At 32.9% G+C, this 9,719-nt stretch overlaps 1 protein-coding gene across 4 annotated transcripts in view; it reads right to left on the reverse strand.

Annotated features, from left to right (window-relative positions):
* Positions 1-282, reverse strand: part of LOC127714100 (CD109 antigen-like) — a 62,632-nt gene extending 62,350 nt beyond the window's left edge. For all 4 annotated transcript variants that reach the window (XM_052220061.1, XM_052220059.1, XM_052220060.1 and 1 more), the window contains exon 1: positions 237-282. The gene's annotated coding sequence lies outside the window, so the exon portion shown is untranslated. The remainder of the gene's footprint in view (positions 1-236) is intronic.
* Positions 283-9,719: the final 9,437 nt, after the last annotated feature.

The following is a 9,719-nucleotide window of genomic DNA, read 5'->3' on the forward strand; positions in this document are numbered from 1 at the left end:
TGTTCTAATCATACAAAAAAGTATGAAGCTTGAATTTCCCAGCTATACAGAATTAAAATTAAAATGGTTATGTTTAATTTTATGCGATTGATATAGATAAAGGAGATACAGAAAAACGTGTTAGTTTCATGAAAACATGCTAAAATAAAATTTAAAATGATATATTGATAGAAATGCATCTTTGTAATATTTTTTTTAATTCATTGAATGTGTATAACATATAAATTAAGCCTTACCACAATAAGAATTTATCAAGAATGTTCTTACTTTATTATCAAATATGAAAGAATTTGCAAATTTCTGCCTTATATATATATGTATTGATTACAATTTAGAAAGCAATTACTATATGTTGTACCAGACGTCAATCATCCTGGTCGTGTTTCAGGACTTTCCCTCTCCTTTGTAAGCGGCGATATGATTGGTTAATCTCAACTACTTTTCTACGTCATTTCAAAAACATCTCGTCCGGTTTATGCTATAATTAGAACTACTGTCTTCAGGGGGAGGATTCATCTACATGCACTTCAAAACCATATAATTGAGACATCAAATATTTGTAAACAAACTAATATTACGATCATTTAATCGTAAGATTATAGGGATCGACTTTATACATGATGTATTTGTTTTCGTGATAGGCACATCGTTGCCTCATCCTTGAACTAATAGGATTTAAATTTTTGTGTCTTTTTGCGTCGTTTTTTATAGGAAAATTTTTCTGCGAGTCCTGTACACTTTTCAATATATATTAACTGTATCATCAATCAATAAATTAAACTAAAACATGGTTAATCAGTGTACATTCAAACCAACAAACCTCTTCATTTGTGAATACCGATGAAACGGTTTCATTTTTTTTTGCCCTATAACTTTAGAACAACAAATCAAAAAAAAAGTGCCAAAATTGCATTGGAATAACGTTCTTGTCTACCACTGTGACATTTTGCATAAAATTCGCGACAACAAGTCAAGCAAAATGTGTATGAACTTCTACAAAATGGAGAGAATTAAGTATTTATAAATTGAATAAGTCTAAAACGATTTTTGGACATTTTTTTCTTCAAACATTAGATTCTATTATAAATTTCAAATTGCATTATGAAAAATTTAAACAACACGTTATAAATTTTATGCGTCCAAAGCGCTCGAATAAAAAAAGTTAAAAAAAAAGGCAAAATCAATTTCGAAGTTGAAGAGCATTTAAGACCCACACTTCCGAAAGGTTTTGTCTAACTATTCCTGGGGTAGAAAATCCTTATTATTTAGAAAAAAATAGCACTAATAAAGGCACCGACCCTTCATTTTGTGTATTTGTTAGTGTGTAATGGGGGAGGGGGGGGGGGGGGTAAAGGGACGGGGATTTGATAAAAACAAAACGTTTGTTTTTCAATAACTTTTGCAAGGTTGTTTTTTTATCTCAATAAAGTATGATTTCCCTGCTATTTTTTTTAATGGAAACTAAAAATATTGTTCACTTTCCTCAAAAACATATCCCAAGAAATAAAGAAAGACAGGGTTCTTACCATCAGTTAGAATCTCTAAAGATTTTGGCAAACATGACATGATTCTTAATAAGGCTCGTCCTGAATGTGGATGCAATATTTGCCACTTGACGTAAAGCCATCAACATTCAATCAAACTTTAAATGGCATAACTTATCTGAATAAACAATGAACAGTTTTTCTGATGGGAAGGTAGACTTTTGATATTTCACAGGGTAAGTCAAGTCAGTATATTTGAGAGGGGTCGTAATTCAAGCACCAATGAGAACAAATTTGGACAATTTTCTGTTAAAAAGTCATAAAGATCGTGAAAAACTTGAGAAATTTTGGCATTCAATAGGGAGGGAAGTACGCCCTCTACGCAGTGGTGGATCCAGAAATTTTCATAAGTGGGGGCCCCGCTCCAGTCATGCTTTAGTGATTCCCTATATAATTAACCAATTTTTTCCCACAAAAGGGAACCCCCACCCCTAAATCTGCCTCTGCTACGCCCCCTTACTCCGTCACTGATATCGTTTTGCTTTTACTAAAATGATAAATAAGGTTTTTCTCACGCGAATCAAACAATTCAAAAGAATTTTGTTTCAGGGTCAGTTACAATAACAAAAAAGGAAAGTAAAGGGTCGCCATGTGTATCCGGCGACTAGAGATGTATGAAATTTATATCCCATGACAATACATGAAAAAAGTCAATATTACTATACATTGATATTCACATTTTAAAACCATACCTATGTAACTTAGGTCTTCTCGATTATATTATTTTAATGATCACGGGTAGTAACCTCGTCATATCGAGAAGCGTTTAGTACAGTGATTTTGTCATAGTTTGGTTAAGATGAACATGGTTTTGTTAAGCGTTTTTGATGACAAACAGTGTCAAAATATAAACATTCGAATAGTTTGTTAAAGGAACTAATGACAACAAATTCAAGCTGGTAAGTATCTTTGTATATAGCTAATATGTTAGTACATCAAAATGTGTATCATATAGTTATTAATTTGACACAGAATAATGCTTGCGTATGTCAAAATTTAAAAGTTGTGATTCGTTTCAAATGCATAAAGAAAAGTGGTTTGCTTACTGTCTGCTACATCACATATTTTTTTATGATATAAAACTGCCGTCAATTTTCCCGAAAAACAGCCCCTAGTGCACACAATTTGAGATTGCAGAATATTTGGTGTCATGGTTTGGTTCATTCGTGTCATGGTTTATTTCATGTTGAACATGGTTCAGTTATGTGATTCTATTCGTGAATGAAGGAAGAGTAACAATCAAAATAAACAGACATTATATATATTGAAATACACTTTTTTAAATCGTTTTATTTGAAATACAAAAGGACATATATACGTACATTCAATGTAGTATTATATATATTAAGTACATGCGGTCTGATTGCCAATTAGATAACTATCCACTCGAGACCAAAATGACGTAGATGTAAGCACCTATATGTCGTCGTACGGCCTTCAACAATGAACAAAATCCATACCTTTTAGCATGCTATAAAAGGCTCCGACAAAATTATATGTAAATAAAATGTAAATGAGAAAACCAATGTATTATACAATATTACAAAAACATAATCATTTTTATTCGTTCGTAATAATAATTGATAAAAGTGGACATTAAATCGGCTTCATTCTAATTCGGAATTGTGATTTTTCATATATTTAAATTCTGAACTTGTGTGTATTTTTTTAAAATTTTTATTTTAATTTTACTAATAGTTTATAAAACAAATAAGTTTTAACTGTTCTCCATTACACTCGTTAACATTTTGTTTCGTGGATGGTTGAAGACTTATTGTGTCCTCTTGATATTGTTTGGTTAGTTTTGTAGTAGGGATACTAAAGCATGGGCGTATAACCCCACATCTCCTTTTATTCATCATAGACTGGTTCAAAATAAAACAACAGATATATAGTTTAGCTGATACGTTTTGCGACTTGAAGTAGACGTTTTTACAAATTTTACAAGTGATGCCGCTCACGATATCATCGACAGAGTCAATCATGGACATACGTAGAAAATAATCTATTTGAAACAGAAGCAGCGCTTTCTGTTTTTGTAATTATTATCTCAAAAGATAGTTTAAAAGAGCATTGTCTATTAAAATTATAAAAGCAAAATAACAAAAATACGAGACTTCGAGGAAAATTCTAACCGGAAAGTCCCTAATCAAATGGCAAAATCAAAAACTGAAACACATCAAACGAATGGATAACAACTGTCATATTCCTAACTTGGTACAGACAATTTTTTCTGTAGAAAATGGTTAATTAAACCTGGTTTTATAGCCAGCTTAACCTCTCACATGTATGACAGTCGCATAAAATACCATTATATTGACGACGATGTGTAAACAAAACAAACAGACATAATAGGTAAAAATGTCAAAAAATAAGGGTACAGCAGGCAACATTGTGTTATAATCTTAGTCACTATAAAAACAAAACTAATATTTCAACAAAGAAAAACAAAAAGGCATATAGACAAAGCACATAAGCAAAAACGAAAGACAAAAATATAAAAATTTACCATAGCACAATAACACAATGACGGGATGTATAAGTACCGAGCCACGTTAAATGGATTGTGCCAAAAATAGACTAAACAGTTAAAGTAATAATTTACAAAGACAAATAAAAGAGTACCATAACACGTCATTAAGGTGACAAACAACGTCAGTACTTAGAATCCTTACTTAAAGACCATCGTTTATCATTTGTGAAGTTGAAAAGGAATATTTTCCCACAAGGTCCGATGAACTTTTTTGGAAAAAGGAAGAGACGTTCTTTGACATACCACTGGTTCATCAACTTTCTGCTCAGACACTGGTGACGGTTTACAAAGTCGGAGTAGCATCTGAAAGCTCTTGAATATCGAATGAGTTGGGGAAATGTATATCCCATATGCAGGAGAAGTTGGTATATTGCTACTAAGGTTGGAGAAACTGAGAATTTTAAAATTAAAATCGTCTCGTTTGTCATAGATTCTGATACTAAGATGACCGCTCATGTCAAACTCGAGGTATAAGTCTAAAAATGAGGCAGAGGAAGCCGTGTCTGTTGTTCCTTTAATTTCTAGTTCTGGGGGATATATTAATGGAATTCAACAAGAAAAGTCAGGATTGTTATTGGAAAGAACGATATATATGAATGTGAAATTAAATTATCTGGCTTCTTTGGTTTTTTTCTTTTTTTTTTTACAAATGTCTGAAGGAACTCCGACTAATATGAAGATAAGAAGAGGTCGCTGCCGCACAGTTCGCTCCCATAGAAATACCGACAATTTAGTGACAAAGCCTACCTCCAAATTCAAAAAATATTTTGTCAATAAGAAACTCCATCATACTGGTCACTTGTTCCTCTGTGTAGCATGTTTTATTTTTTTGTTCACTATTAACAAAATATGCCGTATGGTATCCAAAAGTAATAAATGTATAGCGTGCGCTACCATTTTTATGTTGAAAAGCATTGTAGATTTAAATTATTTCTTTTAGACGATTTTTCAATTACACATAGGGAATGGTGGTACACAGGGTTGAAAAATTAAACGTTTTGATAGAACTAATTTCAGAAAAATATCAAGATTTACATTTATTCAGAAGTTCTTTAAGAGTTTTTTTTTTAAATCCATATATGGTTAATACCACTACGCGAGTAAACAGTTTCACGGTATTTCTGAAAACCCTCTTTCATTGCGGAAAGAATCTTTGTCAATCTAATCTGCCAATTAACGCATCTAATTTTGGTTTAAAAGGCTTTTTTCTTCTTAGTCAGTTGATAAATTGTGTAACTTCGTTTAATTACAAGTGTTTTTAAACAAACTTTCAATATTGAGCTGAAACACGTATATATTAATTTGGATCTACACCATGACAAACTTGATCAAAACCATGACGAATTTCTAGACACTTAACCGAACTATGTCATAACTTAACCAAACCATAGCAATTTCGATAGTTTGCCTATTCTGCGTTAGTTTCTTGAAAACAACAATTCCAATGTAGATCGTTTGACTAACAATGCAAATTAAAACATCTTATTTGCTTTTTATTTGCTCGTTTGAATAGAACTGAGGCAATCGTTCGGGGAAGTAACTTAACACAACCATGTTCATCTTAACCAAACTATGACAAAATCACTGTACTAAACGCCACTCGATATGACGAGGTTACTACCCGTGATGATACGAAGGATCTGTTCGACTTGTGTGTTCGAGATTCACTTGTTGTCGAGTATCGAGTTGCGAGTTACAAAAGTAAAGTTTCGAGTTACAAAAGTCGAGTTGCGAGTCACGAAATTAGATTTGCGTGAAAATGGGGAAAACTATTTAAATTTTTTGGTGTATCTCTTTAACATTTTTGAATGATGATTGCTTATACATGTAAATGTTGATTCTTTTTGTTGTTTGGACTTCATCTGAGTCTCGTGTAAAGAAATTAATGGATTGCTTACATAATCACTACGCAAAGTATGGTTATTTTCTGAAGAAACAGATAGCCTTTTGAAATACAGTGGATGGCTTGTAGTTTAATTATTATTAAATTTCATAGCTAGCACCGTCATATTAAACTTAAAGGGAGATAGCAACTAAACTATAGTACATATATGTAAAAGACCCCTTCTGCAGATTTTGTTAAGATTGGGCTCTTTGAGGCAGCTGCAGAGGCAATTTTGTAAGGGACCCCAAAACTTATTTTTTGGCAGAGACACTTAAAATTGTGGACGTTTAAGTTATATATGTCTACATTGAGGCGAGAGGTGAAGGGGGAAGGTTGAGCGCTCATAAAACCTGTTTAACCTCGACGCATGTTTGCGTATGTCCTATGTCAGGAACCTCTTTGTTGGTCTTGTATATTTTTTAAATTTTGGTTCATTTATATGTTTCGGAGCAAAGAATGGCGTCCATTTTCTTGATCTAGTGTACATTGTGTTTCGGGGCTGCCTCTGAGTGTGGGATTTCTCGCTGTGTTGAAGACCCATTGGTGGCCTTGGGTTGATTTGTATATTTTGGTTGGATTGTTGTCTCTTAAGACACATTCCCCGTTTCCATTCTTTATTCTATACTTGTAGCTGTCAAAGATACTTTTATAAAAGAGACAAAATACGCAGTTTTTGAATATGTAACTTCTTTCTAAGTAAACGGGTTAATCATACAAAAATTTACAATACCCAGCTGATATCTGAATTAAACTACATTTGCATCAAGGCTGCATGCAGGTAAAAGTAAACTTGTGACAGACAAGGCTTCCGTGCTTATACCATAAAATCACATGCCATAACATTCCTTAAAAATGTTTCTTTATTTTTTGTAACAGCGATATAGCTTATTGTAGAATTTCGTCTTTCCAAATTAAAAAAAAAATCCATATTATGATCTCCTATGCCAGGAAGTTACCACAATGCCATAGAAAGAGATCTATAGCATGCTTGATTTTGCGTTGTAGTATTCAGATATACATACATTGAACAATTCGATTATTAACTATTTGGTATATACATTTGTATATGCACTCTTCGCTTCGGGTTGAATCACAAAGTTAACAAAGTTCAAAATTATTTAATTTATCACATAAAGCACATAGCATATTACATTTCTGACTTATTCATGAGATATTTTCCTAAGTTAAATGTGCAATTGTGCCTATATATCACCCTAAACCTTTGCGAAAGACGAAGAGTTAGCGCTTGGTATGCTAATGAATATCCTTTCTTCAAGCGTCACTGATGAGTCTTGTAAAGACGAAACGCGCGTCTGGCGAAGAAAATATTATAAGCCTGGTACCTTTGATAAGTATTTACTTTAGGCCTAACACAGTGCCATATTCTGTGAAAGGTCGATAATTTGCAAGTATATTTCATTTGTCTACATGATTCATTTTCTTTTGCTTGATTTATTCAGTACGGTATACATTTTGTCTTATATCTACAGTATATCCTGTTTTATTTTAGAAAATGAACAATGTCGCTCTCATGAAAGAAATTTAAGCGTGCGTGACTCTGCAACATATATAGACTCTTATAAATAAGTATCACATAACTCTTTCATATCCTGCAATCAAAATACCGGGACTCTTCGTCGTGCAGTATATAACTAAGTTCGGGTACATGTATGCTTTGTTTATTAAATGCGAAGTAAACCTGAAAATTCTGTTTCAATATATCAGACAACACGACCGTTTATATATACGACTGTTTATACAATCATGTATATAGTTCTTAAGAAATTAGAGAAACATAATATTTTTGTAACTCGCAACTCGACCTTCGTAACTCGCAACTCGCAACTCGACTTTTATAACTCGCAACTCGGCCTTTCGTAACTCTCATCTCGACTTTTGTAACTCGCAACTCGGCCTTTTCAACTCGCAACTTGCAACTCGACGATAAGAAACCCTCTGTGTGTTCAGCTTTGTACATGTAAAGAACACAAAGTCCTTCTGAGAAGCAAGCAAAACGTAAAATGAAAACATATTTTGTGAATTGTAAATTCGCATTAAAAACTTATTAATCTTAGTTTCCTAAGATTGGACGAAAAGCCAAAAAAATATTGTAAAAAAAGGTGATTGTGGGTTTTTTTTTTATCATAATTATTATCATGATAATGTATCATCGCTTTTCTTGTAGATTTAAGTAGTATAGTTTTATTTTACAAGTTATAATATTGAATCCGTATACTGGATACATGGTTTTTATGGGCGTATCTCTAGCTAGCCTATTGGACCAATCAGCATTGATTTTGTGTCCTGAATATAGCGTGGACTTTATTATCCTTATATATATATATATGGTTTCTAAAAGGAAAATGCTTAAAGAAGTAGGGCGAATTTTCGCTGTTTTTATTTCACCCACAGAGTCAAAATCTGAAAACTGTTTTAAAAAGCCAACTGGAAGTTCTTTTTTTTTATACTTTAAAAAAGATGCAACAGTTTTAAATATTTCCATACTTTCAAAATGGTTTTATTAAATTTATAACAGCTGTTGAAAGCACTCAGTCTGATATTGAACATTTTTTCTTGTTTTTGTCATATATTGCAGCGACAGACATCGTTAACCAAAATAAATTTTATTTCTTCTAAAAGACTGTTATTATATGATAGAATTACTTTCTACAAAATGTTTTGTTTAAATGACCAATGTCATTCTTACTCATTTTTTTTTAAATTTACGCAAGTTTTTAGTCAAAATCTAAAAATACAGTTTGTTATAAAGTTGTACGTGTAGTCATACTAACTTCCCAGTTAGAATGAGGTTTGTAACCTTACAAACTTGTTTTCTCTGTCACTTCTCTATAAAATTGAGAATGGAAACGGGGAATGTGTCAAAGAGACACCATCCGACAAATGAGAAGAAAAACTGCGGAGGGCCACTAAAGGGTCTTCAACACAGCATGAAAATCCCGCACCACCCAGAGGCGGGCTTCAGCTGGCCTCTTAACAAAAAGGTATACTAGTACTAGTTCAGCGAACATGCATGGACGTTACACTTAACTCCGAAACATATAAATGAACCAAAATTAAAAAAAAAACATACAAGACTAACAAATGTAATAGGTTCCTGACTTGGGACAGGCGCATATATTTATATATAGCTACATGTAGCCAGTGTAGAATAAACAAACACATGTAGCAATACCCACAGTAAAACTCAGTTTAAAAGAAGTCTGAGTCCGATGGCAGAATAGGTAACAGAAGAAACTAAGCAAATCGACAATGATCAACATTCTAGGTACAATTCGCAAGTCTGTAATTTATTTGGTTTTCTACGGTAGCTGTCTTCCTAATTTGATTTGTAACCGTGTTTTCTGGTGGAATCCCAATTACTGATTTGGGGTTGAACACATGCTGAACGGGCGTTTGTGCAGTCGGCTCCATCTGTTTCTGTGAGATAACTTATGAACCGTTCAACAAATGATTTTCAAATTTTTATATAATGTTACTGATGGCAAAGTTTAGGTCAAGTTCAATACTCACGATATTCACGTTTAGCCTTCGGTAGTTATGGCCATGGATTGAATAGAAATTTGCACGTTAACGTTAAGTCATTTCACTGAAATATGTATTGTTACAGATGACAAAATTTAGGTCATGTTCGACAATGACGATTCTCACTGTTGCCTTTTAGGAGATATTTATGAGGGTACGAATGGGGTACCCCACATGACGAATGGCGGTAAAACATTTGTTAAAATAACGTTAT

The sequence above is a fragment of the Mytilus californianus genome, unplaced genomic scaffold (assembly GCF_021869535.1).
Source record: "Mytilus californianus isolate M0D057914Y unplaced genomic scaffold, xbMytCali1.0.p SCAF_9, whole genome shotgun sequence".
In the NCBI taxonomy this organism is placed as follows: domain Eukaryota; kingdom Metazoa; phylum Mollusca; class Bivalvia; order Mytilida; family Mytilidae; genus Mytilus; species Mytilus californianus.